Raw genomic sequence first — 5,841 nt, 5'->3', positions numbered from 1 at the left:
CGCAAAACCTGCGCGAGGCGGAGTCGGAGGCAGGGCGGTCACGTGGCCCGGAAAAGCGCCTCTCCGGCGCCCCCTCTGGCAGGAAGTGGAGAGGCTGAGGGAGAGAGAGAGAGAGAGAGAGAGAGAGGAGGGGGAGCCAAGCAGCCAAAGAAATTCCTGGGAGGCGGCGGCGTCTTCGCGTCTGGGAGGGCGCAGAGCGGCGCTAGTCCTCAGGGAGGCCGGCCCACCCACCCGCGGAGGGGGGCGCGGTTCCTCAGCCCGCCGGGCCCCTCCCCCCGCTCCCCGCTGGGCCCCGGCTCCGCCCCTGCTCCGCGTCCCCGCCTCCCGTCAAGGCAGGGGGCCCACTTGGCCCTCGGCCGGCCCCTCAGGAGGCGCAGCCGCCCTCGGGGCACGGACCGGGCCTAGGCGGAACCGAAGGTAAGCGAGCGCCGGCGGCCCCCGGCTGTTCCCGCTGCGGCGGCCAGCGCCGCCCGCCCCGCTCCACGCCCCCTTCGCCAGCAGCCGCTGCCCGTTATTAGCTCGTTATCGGGCCTCCCCGGAGCCGCCTTTCCGAGGCCGCTTCGCCCCGCTCCCCCCAAATCGCATCCCGTGCTCTTCCTTCCAAAACACCCCACAGGGCTGATTCACACGTTACGGCGACCTGTAGACCTGGGTTGTGCTGTCTGGGCTGTGCATGTTTTGCAGGCAAGCTACAGGTAACCCCGGTACCTGTGTCGGCAAACACGTGTTTGCCCTGGTCCTGCTCTAGGCTGTGGAGCGTCTTCAGGGTTTTTTAGTCTTTTGCAAAAGAAAAAAGAGGCTTTTATCTCTAGAGTGTTTTCGTCTTGCTCTGGGGTCTCCCATCATTACTTTGTCTTTCAATGGTTTGCTGCTTCTGCTGTTTGGTTTATTATTACTTATCATTGCTTTTTAAATTTGTATAGCGCCCTTACCCGTAGATATCAGGATTGTTTGGAGCATAAAAAATACAATATAAAAAACAATGCTTCCACCGTGCTTCCTCTGCATGCAAGAGGCTTTGATAATAATACTTAATATTTAGGGTTTCCTTCATGCCCCACCCCCACCTTTTGTAATAGGAGGACAATAATATGGACCTGCCTTGCATTTTGTGAGATTATGTGTGTTAAACAGTTTGAGCACTTGAGAAATGCATTAAATAATGGGTTTCTAAACACCAAGTGTTTGGAAAGTTATTCAGAGTAAGGGCTTCAGTCCCTTCTGGGCATTTTTAAAATAAGACATGAACAAAACAATCTCAGCATGTCCTTTGTACACATATACAGTAAAATGCATCAGCGTTATCTTAATAGTCTCTCCATAGGTCTCTATCTGCTGATGGCAGTCTCGTTTAGTAGACTGATAAGTTAACATGCATAGTGAAGCAATGCCAGTCTGTATTGAAGTTCTCTTGTCTGATTATTTTCTATATGTAAGTTTTTTGGCCAAGACTATTTGCTGTACATTTGTATACCATTTGGCCACAGTCTTCTAGGACCCGCATGCCAGTGGCGGGTAGGGGCAGCGGCAAAAGTGGGTGGAGTAGTTAATGTATTTTTTCTACCCTTCTACACTAGGCTTGTTTCTACACACATTTGTGTATCTCTCTTTATCCTCAATTCAGGGGAATGAGACATAATCAGAGTTCAAAAACATCCAAGGAGGGTGTGTGGCCTGGAGGAGAGTCCTGAGGGCCAGATAGGGATGCATTGAGGGCTGCACTTGACCCCCAGGCTTTACTATATGCTTTTATATGGTAACTGTTTACAGTGGGTAAATGTAACTTAGAAATATTTGATGCTTATGCACAAACATGGAGTGGATTTGCACCAGGAGCTGCTGCTATTTGGGAAGAGTTGCACAGGACTGGTTAATCCATTAATCAGGGTGCTATGATCACATCAGCTTTAAAGCAGCCCTTGCACAGCATATTTCACATGTGGAAAGGTCTTCAGTAACATTAACAACAGCTGTGAAAAGTGGACAACTAGTATTTATTATTATATGTTAAGGCTGGAAGAACAGTGCCTTGTGGAAACCACTTAGTATATGCCTGGTTGAGGCAAGATACGAAACAGGGCTGATACTCGTAGCAACTCCTTACACCAAATCTTATGTGAGTAAATTACATTGTTTGTTTCAACTGCTGGCCAGGAGGCAGCTGGTTATCATGGCAGCTTATATGGCCTTTTCCCACTCACATTTTCATTCCCATTTGGCTTGTAATCCTTTGAGTGGGGGGGTCAGGTGAACCATGAGAGCTGGCCGCAAAGTTTGTAAGAAGTCTCCAAAGCGATCTGCTCATATGATTTCTCAAGCCCAGGGATAAGCAGGGCTTTTACCTAGATTCAAGTGGAATATGTTTAATCCAGGACATCTGGGAATCAATCAACTAACAGTCCCTTCTGTAGAAGGAACAGAAGTAAACAATGAGCAACCTAAAACATCAGAAGCTTATGCTTGTGGTTATTTGTGACTAAATGCTGCTTTTTTCTATGCAGATGAAGGAATGTATATAGACAACATATAATAGTGTGCAAACTACAGTGGTGCCCCGCAAGACGAACGCCTCGCAAGACGGAAAACCCGCTAGACGAAAGGGTTTTCCGTTTTGGAGGCGCTTCGCAAAACGAATTTCCCTATGGGCTTGCTTCGCAAGACGAAAATGTCTTGCGAGTTCCTGCGGGGTTTTTTCCCTCCCCCCCCCTTTTCCTAAGCCCTAAGCCGCTTATCAGCTGATCCGCTGATAAACCGCTTATCAGCTGATCCGCTAAAAGCCGCTAATAGCCCTAATCCACTAAGCTGTCAATGGGCTTGCTTCGCAAGACGAAAAAACCGCTATACGAAGAGCCTCACGGAACGGATTAATTTAGTCTTGCGAGGCACCACTGTAAATGAGAAATGAGTTTTTTGTGGCAATACATAGTGGGAAGCACTCTTCATCGAAATATGTATAATTAGGATAAAACAGATGATGTGTGGTTTCTTTGCTTGCAACAGTATAGCTGCTTTTTAAACAAAAATATTTGGAAGTTTTATCTGGTGATGGAAAATGGTTGGGCAGAGCAGTCTTGATGTTTGAAGATTAGGAGAATTCTAGAAGGGCAATCATTATTGTTTCTCTCTGGTGAGAAGTCAGTGATAGAAATACTTCCTATGTCAGATGGGATTGGCTTGTGAGAGGACCAGCCGTGGCCATCTTAGTGTCTTCAGTTTGAGAGTTGATTTTCACATTTGAAACTTAGATCAGATTTTCATTTTACTCCAAAGTATGCTCCTTTTTAATATATTACTAGTGGGAAATGCCTGGCACCGCCCAGGAATTTGAATAAATCTCAAAATATTTTTGAGTGGATAGTGCATTTTTTTTAAGTTTTAGGACTGTGCATGTTGTTGTTGTTTAGTCATTTAGTCGTGTCCGACTCTTTGTGACCCCATGGACCAGAGCACGCCAGGCACCCCTGTCTTCCACTGCCTCCCGCAGTTTGGTCAAACTCATGCTGGTAGCTTCGAGAACACTATCCAACCATCTCGTCCTCTGTCGTCCCCTTCTCCATGGGGACAAAGACAACAGGACTGTGCATACACACACACTAACCCAGGGGTCTGCATGACCCCGAATCAATTTCTCTCTCTCTGTGAACTAAAGTTTAATTAGGGTTAATTTGACCTACCATATTGATTAAAAACTGCCTCTAGTGTCCAAATGTAGATGAAGATCAGTTTGTCCACCTCAGGCCCTTTCATGCCAGGTTAGGCGCAGGTTATAACCATCGTGACAGATTTGACAAAGACCTGCCAAATAGTTTCAAAATTGCTGTAGTTTGGACCCTTCATGCCCTAAAATGTGTGATCACACAAAGATAATGCTTGGGCCCACAATGTTGATTCAGAATGGTGGCCAGCAGTCCAGCGTTGATGAAAACTAATACCCTCACCTTGGGAAACCTTGTGCCAAGTTTGACAGCAATATAACAAGAAGCATCCAAACCCACAGAGAACAGAAGGAAAAACAAACCACTTTCCCCAAAATATGCTAGATCAAGGTAGAATTTAGCGTACAGATCTTTTGTGTCCCTGTAGCAAGATCTACTGTCTAGTGTGCCCTTTTATATTTCCTTTCACTATGAAAAATTCACCCTGTCCTAAGTTGTAAAAAATGCAGGCTTAGCAAATATCTTTCCAAAAATAAATAATGTAAGTAAATATGTTATAGTGCCTTTCAATCAATTGATTCAAGGCACAGGTGTGGCTAAAGTGTCTTAGTTTTTCTGCTGTATACCAGTATAAGACAAAATGTGTTGATTTTAACAGTATGAAAACTGGCATTGATAATCTACCTTGTGTATTGCAATACTCTGGCCAACTTTCAGAAACAGGCACTGAAAAGTGACTGTGTTACAGTAATTAATTATTTTTGCATTGAGGTAAGAGGGTTACACACTCAATGATGTTAGTGGCCTTCCAAACATATCTTCAGCCAAAATTTTGGGAATGTTGTTTTTGCTGCTTTGGTGAAAATGTATTTATTCCTAAGAATGATGTTTGGAAGTTCCTATTTTCAATCAATGGGACATTTACTTGATGCCAATTTTGCAGAGCTGCATTTGTTGAGCTTTCTTCCCGAGAGATAAAATATAGGTGGCAGCATCAGCAAAAATCCATCCTGTAAGCCTCATAGGGTATGCCTGCTGCTGGTATGTGTTTATGTGTAGGGAATGTAATATACAGTACCAGAAAATCATCTGTCTTTACCTTCCTGTAAAATGTATTAAATGTTTTCCATATGCTTAACTCTCTGACCGTACTATCTGTATTATGACTTCAGTTGTAATCTTCCTTACATGATCTATTCTGCATTTAGAGATGTCTCTAAGGGGTTCCCTTGATCTCAGTTTGTGACAGTAGCTAATGTTCCAGGATTGTCATAAGCTATCCTATACAATCACAGGAAAAAGGAAGTACCGTATTTTTCGCCCCATAGGACGCACTTTTCCCCCTCCAAAAATGAAGGGGAAAAGTGTGTGCGTCCTATGGGGCGAATGCAGGCTTTCGCTGAAGCCTGGAGAGCGAGAGGCATCGGTGCGCACCAACCCCTCTCGCTCTCCAGGCTTCAGGAAGATATCCGCAAGCCTTGCAAGCCCGGCGGGAGTTCCTGCGGGCTCACAAGGCTTGCTGGCAGCAGCCTGCAGCCCCGGCGAGTGTCTGCAAGCCTTGTGCGCCCGGCAGGAGCTCCCGCCGGGCGCGCGAGGCTTGGGGCGGCAGCCTGCCGCCCGAAGCACGCGGAGCCCTCCGGAGGGCTCCCCGTGCTTCGGGCGAGTGTCTGCAAGCCTTGCGCGCCCGGCAGGAGCTCCCGCCGGGCACGCGAGGCTTGGGACGGCAGCCTGCCGCCCGAAGCACGCGGAGCCCTCCGGAGGGCTCCCCGTGCTTCGGGCGAGTGTCTGCAAGCCTTGCGCGCCCGGCAGGAGCTCCCGCCAAGCGCGCAAGGCTTGGGGCGGCAGCCTGTTGCCCGAAGCACAGGGAGCCCTCCGGAGGCGTGTGCAAGGCTTGCAGGCGTGTGCAAGGCTTGGGGCGGCAGCCGCAGCTGGGGGGGGGGAATAATTTTTTTTATTCATTCCCCACCCCAAAAAACGAGGTGCGTCCTATGGGCCGGTGCGCCCTATAGGACGAAAAATACGGTACATACTCTTTGAATTCTGTGGTTTTACATATGAGGTCTTAAAATTTGGTAAATACAACCTCAGATGGACAGCAGCACATGACATCCTACACAGTGTCATGATTTATTTAGCAGAAATAAAGCCAAAGTGGAAAAGCTATGTGTGAAAAACTAAGTACACC

At 47.5% G+C, this 5,841-nt stretch overlaps 1 protein-coding gene across 1 annotated transcript in view; it reads left to right on the top strand.

Moving 5' to 3' along the window:
- The first annotated feature begins 87 nt into the window (after nucleotides 1–87).
- PHC1 (polyhomeotic homolog 1) overlaps nucleotides 88–5,841 on the top strand; it is a 30,142-nt gene continuing 24,388 nt past the window's right edge. The window contains exon 1 of the mRNA XM_079959212.1: nucleotides 88–417. The gene's annotated coding sequence lies outside the window, so the exon portion shown is untranslated. The remainder of the gene's footprint in view (nucleotides 418–5,841) is intronic.

This window comes from Podarcis cretensis (assembly GCF_951804945.1).
Source record: "Podarcis cretensis genome assembly, chromosome: 17".
Taxonomy (NCBI): Eukaryota; Metazoa; Chordata; class Lepidosauria; order Squamata; family Lacertidae; genus Podarcis; species Podarcis cretensis.
Note: the sequence above shows the minus strand (reverse complement) of the source record. Positions and strands in the feature narration are given on the sequence as shown.